This window comes from Magnolia sinica, chromosome 10, assembly GCF_029962835.1.
Source record: "Magnolia sinica isolate HGM2019 chromosome 10, MsV1, whole genome shotgun sequence".
Classification (NCBI taxonomy): domain Eukaryota; kingdom Viridiplantae; phylum Streptophyta; class Magnoliopsida; order Magnoliales; family Magnoliaceae; genus Magnolia; species Magnolia sinica.
The window spans coordinates 12,397,422-12,412,624 of NC_080582.1; the positions used below are offsets into that span (position 1 = coordinate 12,397,422).

The following is a 15,203-nucleotide window of genomic DNA, read 5'->3' on the forward strand; positions in this document are numbered from 1 at the left end:
TTCAGGAGAGGTACACTGTTTACATCTATGACATATAAATCAGATCATTGGATTTCTTAAGTGGACCACAGCATATTTAAATAAATGAATGGCTAGAAAATTTTCAAAACCGTAGATTTAGTTCTCATACACACGTTTCACGTTTGCATGTGTGACTGCGAATGTATGTGTGCTGCTCTACACGCCTGTATTGGCGATCCACATCGTTGATTAATGGCCCACCACCATGAATGGAGGTTCCCTAGAAGACCTTAACATTGAACTATGTTAACCCTCGTACTAATGACTTAAAAATAGACAGCTAAGAAGAAATATACGTCGCATTTAAATCAAAAGTCTCAATTTACAAATTATGGAGGTTCCCTAGAAGACCTTGACTTAAAAATAGACAGTTAAGAAGAAATATAAGTCACATTTAAATCAAAAGTCTCAATCTACAAATTATGGAGGTTCCCTAGAAGACCTTGACTTAAAAATACACAGCTAAGAAGAAATATAGGTCGCATTTGAATCAAAAGTCTCAATCTACAAATTATGGAGGTTCCTTAGAAGACCTTAACATTGAAGTATGTTAACCCTTGTATCAATGACTTAAAAATAGATAGCTAAGAAAAAAATACGTCCCATTTGAATCAAAAGTCTCAATCTACAAATTATGGAGGTTCCTTAGAAGACCTTAACATTGAACTATGTTAACCTTTGTATCAATGACTTAAAAATAGACAGCTAGGAAGAAAATACGTCCCATTTGAATCAAAAGTCTCAATCTATAAATTGACAGCAAACTGTCTATTTATTTTGCATATCAACGGGGTGGATGCTGGCCTTTGAGCACACTTTTCCATATCAACAATGCAGATCCTCGCTCAGTGTATCCGCCTTTATACGCATGTGTATCGGCCTTTATATGCATGCTTGCCAATATTCACCGTCCAAATCTTATCTCCATGGACCATTTACTCTCTTAACAATTTGGTCCAATCAATAAGATTTTTGAAAGATGATCCAACCATAGTTGGATTCATGATTTGAACGGTCTGAAATTGGTGTTGATATATGCCACATGTGCCACTGATGAGCTGCAATAGTATAGCGATTTACGACAAACACACATTGTAAGGAGAGGGTTTGGTTTGGTTGGAGACTTGGAGTCTTGACTTAGATGGTTCCATACACTTTTAGGTGATGGATTACCTCTTGATATTAGGAATCGACCCGTGAAATATTTAGGAAGGTAAGAATCATATCCTTATGAAGGAGGTTTTTCAGAGATGATCTAGCCACAGTGGGATCTATGATTTGGACAGTCTGAGATTAGCATGGATGTGGATCTATGATTTGGACGGTTTGAGATTGGCATGGATGTATACCACAAGTACCACTGATGAGCTCCACCAATATAATGACTTGCCACAAACAAACATTGTAAGGAGGGGGATTGATTTGGTTTGGAGTATTGACTTGACTTAGATGGGTCTATGCTGGTTTGTAGGTGAGTTATTAATTTTTTATATTAGGAACGGTGACGTGTATTATTATTATTTAGTTATAGGAAGGCAAGAATCATATCCCTATATGAATGGAGCATAAATAAAAATTATATCGATCTTGACCGTCCAAGTTGTATGAGCATAACCTGAAAATCATCACAAATCAAACTCTCTTAACAATCGGATTCCATCAATGAGATTTTTTGAGAGATTAAGAAGCCATGATTAAAAAATCTTGGAAGGTAAGAATCATATCCCTATAGATGGAGCATAACTTGTAAATCATATCAATCTTGTTGACTGTTCAAATCATACCCCTATGGATGGAGCATAACTTGAAAGTCACACAAATCAAACTGTTTTAACAATTTGCTATGATAAATGAGATTTTTTGAGAAATGATCCTGCTAAAGCTATACATGAACTGATTTAGCTTGGTTAACGCGCTTGACTTGACTTGAAAAAGCTCAATTCAACTCAGGTCGAAACTGAGTTTAGGCTGAATAGAGCTGATTTTTGGTGCTTGAAAAAGTTTCGGGCAGAGTTCGAGCTTGTCCGAGATCAAATCGACTCATATCGAACCTTAACTCGAATCGAACTCAGATCAAATCAGTTCGATGACTTGGTTATTTTGATATTGACGTTGCTCACCAGGTGTTTGATGAAATGACTCAACGAGGCGTTGTTTTGGGTGCATACATCCTTCGCAAGATCGACTAGTGGCAAGGAATGTATGGATACAAAATAAATCACTACCAAAAAAAAAAAAACCTTTACATGATAAAACTATCCTCGAATTTTGATTTTGATGTTGTCTATCGAGTGTTTGATTAAATACTTGTAAACTACAGTTATTGTTTTGTATACTGTGAGAAATTGAAAGTGCACTCCATGTATTTCTAAAAAATGCCACACAAGCTCGAACTAGCCTGAGCTGCTAACTAAGCTGAGTTGAGTTGACAAGTCAGGCCAAGGACTGAGTTAAGCTGAATTCGAGCTAGGGTTAGCATTGGGCTGGCCGAGCTAAGTCAAGCTGTACCAAGCTTAACTCAGTTCAACTCGTGTACAGCTTTAGATCCAGACATGGTGGGATCGGTGATTTGGACGGTCTGAGAATAGTGTGGATGCTTAATAGTATGGTAATTTGTGACAAATGCATAATGTATCGGGAGGGTTTGATTTGGTTTGGAGTCTTGACTCTATGCTTCTGTAGTTTTTTTAGGTGATTGTTTACCTTTGGATATTAGGAATGGATGCATGTAATTTTAATTTTTTGGGAAGGCAAGAATCACATCTCTATGATGAAGCATAACCTTGAAATCATATGGATCTCGGCTGTCTAAATCAAACTCTCTCAATAATCTGGCCGGTCAATGAGATTTTTGAGAGATGATCCAACTATAGTGGAAACCATGATTTGAACGGTCAAGATTGGCATGGATGTATGCTACATGTAATATTGATGACCTGCAACAGTCTACTAATTTGTGACAAATGCATATTATAAGGGTACGTTTGATTTGGTTTGGAATCTTGACTTATATGATTCTTTACCTTTCATAAGTCACTGATTACCATTGGATATTAGGAATTGATGCATATACTTTTTCTTCTTTTCTTTTTTAGCAAGGCAAAAATGAAAGTTTTAGGTAACATAGCCTAGAAATCATATTAGCCCGGACCATTCAAATCATATCCTTATGGATGGAGCAAAACAAGGAAATCACGCAAAACAACTGATCTGGACCATTCAAATCATATCGCTATGGATGGAGCATAACTAGGAAATCACACAAATCAATTGATCTGGGCAAATCAAATCATATCCCCATGGATGGAGCATAACTAGGAAATCACACAAATCAATTGATCTGGACCATTCAAATCATATCCCTATGGACGGAGCATGACTAGGAAATCACACAAATCAAACTCTCTTAACAGTATAGTCTAGTCAATGAGATTTTTGAGAGATGATCCAGTCATAGAGGTGTCCATGATTTGGACGGTTTGAGATCAGCATGGATGTATGCCGAGTGGAATACTGATGAGCTACAACAGTCTAATTTGTGGCAAACGCATTCCGTAAGGAAACGTTTGATTTGGTATAGAGTCTTTGACTTGGATGATTCTATACTTATCATTTAGGGTCTGTTTGGGCGGTGTGATTAGAAGGGATTAGGTGGGATGGGATTCATCCGGTCCTGCGCCAAATTCCACTCCACGTTTGGGAAGACTGGAAAAGCTCGGAGTTACATTAAATAGAATTGCATTGGGTCCCATGCCAATTTCACTCAATGTTAGCAAGTTGTTGTAGGTCTCACCATGACGTGCAGGCTATATCCACACCGTCCACCCATTTATTGAGATTATTTTAGAGCATGGGCCAAAAAATCAGGTAAATCTATTGCTCAAGTGGACCCCACCATAGAAAGCAACAGGGATTGAATACTTACCATTAAAAACTTCTTTGTGACCTCAATGCCATAAAATGAGGCTACAAAACAAATGAACAATTTAGATATGACACATGTGTGTTATTCTAAATAATTTTAAATGATGGTGGTATATCCATTCAATGTACTACCGTATTATCAACAAAGCAGGGCATTAATCTTATCCCATGGCAACAGGCTGCCATGGGTAATAATTATGTTTTTTGAATCCTGTGCCCATTCCACTCCATGTTTGAGAAGAATGGGAAAGCTTGGAATTACATTAAATGGAATTGCATTGGATCTTGTGCCCATTTCACTCAATGTTTAGCAAGTTGTGTAGGTCCCACCATGATGTGTGGGCTATATCCACACTGTCCACCCATTTTTCGAGATTATTTTAAAGCATGGGCCAAAAAATCAGGTAAATCTAAAGCTCAAGTGGACCCCACCATAGAAAGCAATAGGGATTGAATACTTACCATTGAAAATTTCTTTGGGGCCACATAAGTTTTGGATCCACCTAATTTTTAGGCCCATGCCATAAAATGAAGTTACAAAACAAATAAACGGTTTAGATATAACACGTGTGTAATTCTCAGTAATTTCAAATGATGGTGGGTATATTATCAACAAAGCATGGCATTAATTTTATCCCATGGTATTAGTGGTTTTGATTACCTTTGGTATTAGGATTGATTATGCTTCTTTAATTTAGGAAGGCAAGATTCATATCCCTAAGATGGAGCATAAACTTAAAATCATATTGACCTGGACCGTTCAAATCATATCCTTATGGATGGAGGATAACTTGGAAATCACACAAATCAAACTCTCTTAAAAATGAAATCAGATTGTGTATTTAGTTACTCAGTACGCTTTTATCGTCTTGAGTAAACTCCGTTGGCCCACTGTGAATGGATGTGATCTATCGACGCCGTCCATCTGCTTTTACAGCGCATTTAATGATTGAGACCAAAATTGAATAATTTCCAATGCTTAAGTAAACTATAGAACAGGGAATATTGGGAATACTAATTTCCACCCTTGAAACCTTTTTAGGGTCCAGAGTGATGTTTATTTGTCATCCAAATTGTTAATATGATCACATAGATATGGATGAAGGGAAAACACAAATATCAGATTGATCCAAAACTTATGTAAATCCCAAGATATTTTCAACCATTGACATTCAATTCACACTTTTTCCTGTGGTGTGGCCCACTTGAGCTTTGGATACACTTCATTCTTGGGTTTAAGCCTTCAAATTACATGTTAAAATGGATGTAAGGAGTGGATGGCATATATAAGTAACGGTGGGTCCCATGGAGTTTGTAAGCGTACTGAGTTGCTCAGTACGTCAATACGCTTCCCTTAAAAATCTGGTCCAATCAATGAGATCTTTGAGAGATGACCAAGGCAAAGTGCAATCCATGATTTGGACGGTCTGAGATTAGCATGGATGTATGCCACGTGTACCACTGATGAGCTCAACAGTCTAGTGATTTGCGGCAAACACTCGGTTTGCAATCTTGACTTGGATGGTTGTGCATTTTTCTTTTAGGTGACGTGGATTGCATCCAATAGGGGATGGACGGACTCCATCCAGCACTCATGTCTAATGCATGAGACCCACAGCCAAGTGTGTGTGTATATATATATATATATATATATATATATAGCCTTTTTATTTGAAATTACCATTTTACCCTTTTCAAAGTACATTCGTATTACTCACACGCACTTGATACCTTTTCATTGGTGCTAGACAGAAAGCAGATCGCATCCAGCAAGGCTTAGGATTAGACATGTTGGATCTAGCGCAGGTGAAAAAGCATCATGTCGGTTTTTCTTTCATGGGACCCACAATGAGAAAGTAATATTTTAAAATATAAAATGTCTATTTTACCGTTTTCACAGAGGATTTTTAGCTTGTGAGGTGAATATAATACTTTTTTATCGACGATGGACGGGGTGCATTTGCCACTTTGCTGGATACAACCCGTCTCTTTAGGTATGACAAGCGAACAAAGAAAGTCACATTGCTATAATTACTTCTAGAAACTTTCGACCATTGAATATAGGGTTGTCAATGGATTGGGACAGGTCAACCAGCTTGATTGACCCAATACTGAGATGGGTTTGGGCCAAGCTATATATGTTGGTCTTGGATCAAACAATGTGGCCCATTTAAGTAAATGAGTCGGGCTCAGCCTTATGCCGCACACGACCTGGTCCAACCGTCCAACCATGTTGTGCATCAATCATCTATGCTATATCACCAACTCCAACCCATCCTACGACCCCAAACAAATCAATATAAGATAAATATAGATATACATGATGCATGTATGTTTGTAGGTACTTCCTAGCTAAGCAGATTAAAAGATGTGACCGGAATAAGTAAAAAGGTTCAGTTCAGGCCAAAAACCTGGCCCACCCATATAGCTTGTCAATGTGTGGTGCTAGATGACCCGACTCGACCCTAACCAGCCTAAAACCTAAAACAAATCAATAGAAGATCAACGTATTCTCGTTGATACATACCTATGATAATGTGTGTTTGTATCTACTCACTAGTTAGGCACAGTTAAAAGATGGGGCTGTTTAAGTAAATGGGTTGGCTCAAAATCCCACGGAACTTGACCTGCACATATAGCTTAACAACGGTTGTGCTAGGTCCAGTTTAAAATTCAAAATGAATTAATAGAAGATAAGAATAGATACATACACATTATGTATATATGTTTATATGTGCTCCTTGTTGGGTGACATTAGAAAATGTGGCTTGTTTATTTAAAAAGGTTTGGGTTCAAGTTAAACCCTACCCAACCCAGCTGGCCCACCCATATAGGTTATCAATAGGTAGTGTTGGATGACCTGATGTACCCGGCCAAAAACCCAAAACAAATCAATAGAAGATGAGCATATATAAATGCATACACAAGATATATGTTTGTATGTAATCATTAGTTGGGAAGGGTCAAAGGATGTGACCCATTTGCATAAACAGATTCGATTAGGTTGAATCCTACCCAACATGCCCGCTATATAGTTTGTCAATGGGTTGTGCTTGATGACTAACCTGACTCGGCCTAAAACCTAAAACAAATCGATAGAAGATGAAGGTGGATGCATACAGCGTATGTTTTGTGTACGCACTAGTTGCATAAGCGATTTAAGTAACTTAGTGATTTTGGTGTAGGGCCTATGCAATTAGTGCGTACATGGAACATACGCTGTATGCATCCACCTTCATCTTCTATCAATTTGTTTTGGGTTTTAGGTCGAGTTGGGTTAGTCATCGAGCATAACCCATCAACAAACTACATAGGGTTAAAATTTGTGGCTGGTTTATGTAAATGGGTTGCGATCAGATCAAACCCTACCAGGCCAGCCCACCCATATAGCTTATCAATGGTTTGTGCTTAGGGGTGCAATTCAGGCAGGTTGGATCGGGTTGAGGGTCAATTCAAGAAGATCAACCCAATGTCCTCTAGATCCAACTCAACCTTACCGGACCCCACCCAAATACATGCTAGTATTCCCAACCCAAACCTGTCCCGAGGACCTTGACAGCCAGACCTGATTAAGCGGCCCCAACTTGGACTGGATTAGTTGGGTTCGAGTTAACCTGAACCTCTAGTTGTGCTAGATGATCCAACCTGGCCTAGCACAAAACCTGAAATACAATATTATAATAGGATGAGTCTAGATGCATATACATTATCCATGTATGTTTGTTTGTACTCACTACATTGCAGGGCTAGGCATGCCTTTAGCCCTGTGTTGCATTCTAAAACTTTGGTGTGTGTTGTCGTTTGGTAAGGGTGAATTGGTGGTAAATGAAAAGTTGATTTTTGATGTATTTTGAAATCATTATATTTTACAGTGAAAGAGGATTAAAGACTGACTAGATCTATGTTGAGGCCCACCATGATGTATAGTCCATCCCTTTACTCTAATCATGTTAACATATGAGCCAAAAAAAAGAGCAGATCCAACGCTCAAATGGACAACACCAAATAGTAAGGATGGGTTGCATTAAATGCACAAAACATTAAATGCAAGAGTCATGTGTGGTCCATTGAAACGTTGAATCTGTCTCATTTTTGAGCTCATGCCATAACGTGATATCAGAAAAGGAAGGGATAGGATGCAATCCACTTCCAAATGGTGTAAATTGCTGATAAATGAAAAGATAGCTTTCTTTCTAAAAGTAGAGAGTCACCCAAGTAACAAAGGCATCCCTCAGCTACCAATCTACCTTAGATGTGACATGCTGATGACGCTCCCAGACTGATAAATTATCAGTCGCATCATTAAAATCACACTGATATAATGATTCAAATAGTCCAAGCATTGGCCATATACGTGAGACTTTACATTTGTAACCCACCTGAGGCTCAAAATTTTCTCATTTTTTAGTCAAAGTATATATTTTGATGGGCTTATTGCAATCATTATGTCAAATTCATATATGTATACTAATTCAGGGCATTAAAGCTTATTTGCTTAATCAAATTCAAATTTGTGTAAATATACTATAGAATTTCAATGCATTCCAATTATATTTTGCCAAACATAAATTTTAAATTTATATAGATTTCAATTATTATGTCAAATACAACAGAGGATTACATGGTCATTATGATTTGGATTCCAATTCACACCAATTCAAGGGTATCAAACAACCCCTTAAGTTGTTTGGACTAGGGGTTTATCTTTCTTGCCATTTGGGTAACAAGGTAGAATTAAGTGAGCCCCATCTTGTGAACTCTTCAAGCCCCATGCACAAGTCGGCCCAATGCGCTTGCCCACACATATGGATAAGGCAGGTGTGTGTAAAATCCAAGCATTCCAGCAGTTGAGCCACACTATTTATATTTTATAGCATGTAAATGTAGTAGTGTTCATACCTTAGGTTAGGCCTACAACTTGTGTTTTTGTCAACTCGAACCAAACTGACCCAACTTGAGTTCTGGTTATTTGGGTTGAGTTCACTATGTGAAAACGCCAAAAATTTGACTAGAAAAATACATTAAATTCGATGGCCTGAAGCCTTCAAATTTATTCAACCCCCCCCCCCCCCCCCCGGCGGTCGAATTTAGTATATATATATATATATATATATATATATATATATATATATATATAGTTGTTGGGCAAGTGGGAGCAGCGGCAACAGAAGGGGTGCAGAAGCAAAGAGGTATATTTCTCTCCGCTTCTCTTCTTCTTCTCTTTGAAGTCGAAATCACTAATTAGGGATTTCAATCCCAGATCCGGCTTAGTGGGCCACTAGAAAAGCTATGTGGGCCCCACTATGAAACATACATTTTATCCACTCTGTCCGTCCATTTTACTAGCTTATTTGGGGATTGTTTGGATTGCGGGATTAAATGGAATAGAATTACATTTGGAGATTGTTTGGACCGCGAGATTAAATGGTATAGAATTGTATTTGGAGATTGTTTGGACTATGTGATTAAGTGGTATGGAATTGTATTTGGGGCTTGTTTGCACCATGTGACTCTGTGATTGTATTATAATTGAATTCTTTGATTGTGTTATAACTAAACTCTTTGATTTCTTATAACTGAAGTTGGGCTTAAGGACTTTCTACAAAAAATTTCAATTTCAGACCCCACACTAAATTTCAAATAATAACTATATACCCCACACTTAAAACTAAATTTGGTGAATTATTATAACTGAATTCTTTAATTCTGTTATAATTGAACTCTTTGGTTGTGCTATTACTGAACTCTGTGATTTTCTATAACTGAAGACGGTCTTGAGGACATTTTACAAGAATTTTTAATTTCAAGTAATAACTACATACCCCACACTAAATTTCAAGTAATAACTACAAACCTTATACTTAAAATTAAACTATGTGATTTGTTATAATTGATTTTTTTTTATTGTGGTATAATTGAACTCTTTGTTTGTGTTATAACTAAACTCTCTGATTTTTTATGACTAAACTCTGTGATTTTGCATCTCGACTTCTCTGTACTTGTTAAAGGATGAATGAAGACGAAGTGTACACTTTAAGCGATGATTAAGCTATGATGAAGAATAGAGATAGTGTTATTAGCTTGGAACAATGAAGATTTAAGATTGAAGTCACAGTAGATATTGTTGAAAATAGTGCTTTCAATGTATGTTGAAAAAATAAAATAAAATTTATATGCTGAAACAGGGATTTTGATCGATCGATACCAACTTTGATCGGATCGAGAAAATCTCATTTTCCCATGTTTGGTCTCTATATATTTTGGACATGTTCGATCAATCGAGCATGGAGGCTTGATCGATTGAGATAAATTTGAAATATCTAATTAGCTCTTTGGATACTTTTGAGCATATTTGGTTGAATCAAATATGTGGCGTTGATTAATCGAAGGTTGTCGAACTTGTGCGCGGTTTTGTTTCTAATTTTGTAACCATATTATATAAACTAGGTAATTGTGGTATTATGGTTATTTTAAGATTATGCTAGAGAAAGCCAGGGTTTTTAGAAGGGGAATTCGCATGTAGGAGCAAGAGTTTCAAATGTGTAAGTTGTTTATCTCCTGTATTCGTTGATTCATGGTAAATTGATTGTCGTTTAGTGTCGTGATTTTTCCCCACAAGGGCTTTTCCACGTAAATCATTGTGTTTTTATGTGAATGCTCGAATTTTCTCTCTGTGCTTGTTTGATTCATGTTTGGGTGACGCTTCCGTACCCAACAAATGGTAACACATCGACTCCCCAGTCAATTGATACCATTGTGAATGCTCTTAAATATATTTAATTTACATCATTTTTATTACTATAAATTTATATTTTTAATGATTTTTTAATTTTATAAATACGAATAAAAAATCTCATTGCAGTGGATCCCACTTTTGGCCAAAGGGATATACAACATGATGTTGTGGCAATGGTACATGCGTACTAAATAAGATTAGTTTTTTAACTTTTATTTGATACAAATCATTGTTCTAATAAATATAGTGTTGCATAGGTATGTGGAAAAGACAAAAAGGGCCATGTACGAGGCATGGGAGGGGGTATCATGACAACTACTCTGCAATATACAACTCATATTCCTGATCTTATTGATGAGATGGATAATAGGTTGATGAATATTATTCAAAAATTGGTTATAGTGATGGCGAAGGTGAATGCAATGTCATAACCATCCTCAGAGTTTAAGTTCTTATCAAGTATGAATTTTAAGAAATTTTGTCTTATAGTTTATTTTATTAAATGTTTTAATTATTAGAATACACACATGTTTTAATTGTTAATGATTATCTTAATTGCAATAATTATTAATAGGTAATTAGACATGATTTCTCAATTTCCTAGACTCAAATGGAGCAAACAACGACACCCTCTTCTTTCCCACCTACATGTAATCATAGTTGCCATTTAAAGAACAACTAGAAAAATAAAATGTTTGCTTGTGAATTGTTCTCCGGCACCTCAAAGCCAAAATACTTTGAGGTCGTTGTTGAGGAGATCTTTGATGTTCATGAGGAGCTATAGGGCACGGCTGCTCCTGAAGAGATGTTTGCAGATATTGACTTAGGATCCATATATATATGTCATATATATATGAGTTACATTTGACATAGTTGTTATACTTTGGTTTGTTTGCTTGTTTGTAAAAATTTGATAGTTTCATGAAAATTGATTGTATATTGAATGGTTTTGTGGAAACTGGATATGCTTTCTACATATACAGGCTCATGTACATAGTCATAGTCCTAAGGCTCCATTTTTCAAATGTTTTTTAAAGGTAAAATAAAGAATTTGGCGGCTGAGGGCAGTAGGCTATTCATTTATAATTACACTTGATTGATATCAATTCAATGACTTGGACATCACAAATCCATCTTTATTTATAGATATTATATTACAACAGATGTTCGGATAAATACAAATTCAAAACCATTTGAGTTTGAATATGTGCAGATGGATGATGATACAAAGATGACTCTTGCAATTGAGTTTTCAATGTTGTTTAAATTTGACAGCCACTAGCTATCGAATTAAGCACTTTTTCACATAATGGTTGTTCCGGTCCTGAAGTCAGGAATTAGATTTGGTTTGGGTTGAACAAATTCAGGTTGGGTTAGATTGACCAAACGTTTTTGAGTCAGGTTCCATCAGTTTAGGGTCGACCATAAAGGATTAATTATGGTTTAGGTTGGAAACCTTGGGCTGGAATTCAGGTCGGGTCAGGTTGTAGGTTAGGTCCTCTTGGAGTTGGGTCAGGTTCTGTTTAACCGCCCTTTCTGCCCGAGTTGCACCCCTGGCTCAGGTGGTACGGTATCCAAAACAAGTGGATGGCTGTGAAAAGAATATTCTTTTTTGAAACGGATTGGCTACTCCCCCTGCTACTAGCCCGGTGGCTGGTGGTTGGTGCTCTGTGGGCCCCACCATGATGTATGTGTTTCATCCATTCCGTTCATCCATATTTAAAGATCATTTAAGGGCTTGATCCAAAAAATGAGAGGGATATAAATCTCATGTGGACCACACCACAGGAAAACAATAGTGATTGGATATCCATTATTAAAATCCTCCTAAGGACCACTGTACTGTTTATTTGACATCCAATCTGTTGATTAGGTCATACAGACCCAGATGAAGGGGAAAAACAAAGATCAGCTTGATCCAAAACTTTTATGGCCCTCAAAAAGTCGACATTCATTCAACACTATTTCTTGTAATGTGGCCACTTGAAATTGGGATATATATATTTTTTGGTTTCGTATCATAAAATGATCTAGAAAAATAGATGGACGGCATGGATGAAAGACATACATCATGGTGGGGCCCACATAGAACCGACCCCCAGCCAAAGGGAGTAGCCAATCCGTTTCCCTGTTTTTTGGGCACCGTTGCCTGCCACCAGATAAGTACAACTCCCATGTATTTTGGCGAGAAGTTCTAAACATCGGATGGAAAGCTTGAACAACACATGCATGTGCCATACTGGCACGTTGTGCTTGCATATGGATGTGGATGGCTCCACACGCATGTGCCCAACCTCCCTCTTTGACTAGAAACAGATGACTAATCTCTCTCTCTCTCTCTCTCTCTCTCTCAATCAAGTGGACCATTTTGAGATGCACGGTGCCCATCGATAAGGACACATTTTTGTTTTTTATTTGAAAAGCTGAAAAGCATACCTACTTTAGAGAATATACACCACCACAATAAAGAACCTAAGACAAGGAGGATCTTCATTTTGTGCAAATATAGCCTATCGTTTGAGCCATCCAGGCCATTGGTTCGTTGGGCCCCACCATGAATGGTCTATTCCCAAAGGAAAAAAAATAGGGTTTTGAGTCCCATCCTTTCAGTGTTTTCTCAGCAAATAGACGGTTAGGAAGAGAGATGCAGCAACTGTTTACATTCAGATGAAAAAATGACCAATTTTGGTGTATTGCATTATTATTGTGACAAAATCCAAAGAGAAATGTTCACATACAACTATGCAAGTTTACTTTCATATGCAACCCTTTCTTTTGTTCCAACGTCTTACATATTTGTGCTGCACATCCCAGCCATCCATTTATTTGGGCAGATCATCCCGGCCTGGCTAAAGGAGAACCACGTCATAAACTATCCAGTATAGAAAACCATGATGGACCACTAGTCAGGTAGGCTACCTGACTAAATTAATGAACAAAAAATGGTTTTAGTCAATGTACGTACGGCTGTGGCCCACCTAATTACTACTATTGATCCAAAGAAACGTGTATTTCACCAAAAATGGAATGAATATACATAATATCATAGAAAAATATAGAAATCCTAACTGACATACATGAATCCATTGACATAGCTATTTATAGTGTGTGTGTGTGTATAGCTATACATGTACACATCCTATACTATAACAACCATGGTGCCAACAGTTACACATTATGCGGTCGTAAAGGTTGTAATGGCTATTACGGATAAAATGACTCATAAAATCCGTTATAGCCCCTATAATGGCCTATTGTGTCCCATGTAAAAGCTATAATGGTCCCGTAACAATCTATTAAGGGGCAAATACAAGTTTTTTAAAGTTTTTTAAAGAGAGACCGTAACAGCCATAACAGCCATTATAGCCCACATCGTAAAAGTATTGATGGTAGCCGTTGCGGCCACCATCACCGTTATGGAATACCTTACTAACAACTTCAATGCCTAATTTTGCACTAGTTAATCCTTATGATGCAGCCCATCTCATGCCCAGCTAAGATGCTTTATAAAATTGACAAATCAACAAAAGTAAATAAATAAATAAAAATCATTGTCTATATATGAAAATTCACATACAAAGATTGTTTACAAACATTCAAGTGCATACTTACGAAATACTACAATTTGGTCATTTTCATCCGTCGCAATTTTAATCAATGGATACAAATTGGCCAACTTGGAGAATAAATCTGTATGTATGTCCACATATCATCATTGGAGATATACAACCCATCCATGCAGAGAAAAAATTTAAAAAAAAAAAAAAAAACTACATACCATGATCAATGGAATTCCTGCACTGGACACCTCTTGCAATCTATTTGCGCTCAATGGCAAGTCTGATGGGTAAGCAACGGTCCACGGCATGATGAGACCTACCTCAGATCATGATTGTCGGCCCAGCTTGATCTGAACATTTTCATGATCTTTGAGATATATAACACACACACACACACACACACATATATATATATATATAGAGAGAGAGAGAGAGAGAGAGAGAGATCCAATGCAAGTACCCGTACCACTAGATTATGGTCCACCTCGTGCATTATTGTGGACGTGCGGTTTTTGACATCCAGAAGGTCAAAAAGGTTCGGCTCACCATGAAGATGACCTAGCAAAAAATCAGGCACATCATCATCATCCGCTGATGGAATGGAAAATGACAACATTCCCAGAGGACCTTTCACATGAGTTGCACAAGGGTTTATTTATTTATTTATTTCATATATAAAGCTAACTATAAGGAAACAACACCATTATCTTTGAGTAATTAACTGTTTATTAGATTTGCATGCAGCTAGTAGTCCAGGCTACAGTGCATGTATGTCATCTAACCTATTGGGTAGGGTCACTCCACCATAAAAATGGGACATTTAATAAAAATGGATCTAACCATTAATAAAACAAATCTAACCATGTGGCCCACCATGTGGATTTGAAGGTTTTTGGGTGGTTGTCCATGGATTTTGGTACTTGATGATGAGATATATATGCCTTATTTATTTATGGCCGGTT

General features: G+C 37.1%; 1 protein-coding gene across 1 annotated transcript in view; it reads right to left on the reverse strand.

Annotated features, from left to right (window-relative positions):
• Nucleotides 1-14,582, reverse strand: part of LOC131257995 (inorganic pyrophosphatase TTM2-like) — a 54,061-nt gene extending 39,479 nt beyond the window's left edge. Inside the window, exon 1 of the mRNA XM_058259015.1 lies at nucleotides 14,460-14,582. The gene's annotated coding sequence lies outside the window, so the exon portion shown is untranslated. The remainder of the gene's footprint in view (nucleotides 1-14,459) is intronic.
• Between the last annotated feature and the right edge of the window lie 621 nt (nucleotides 14,583-15,203).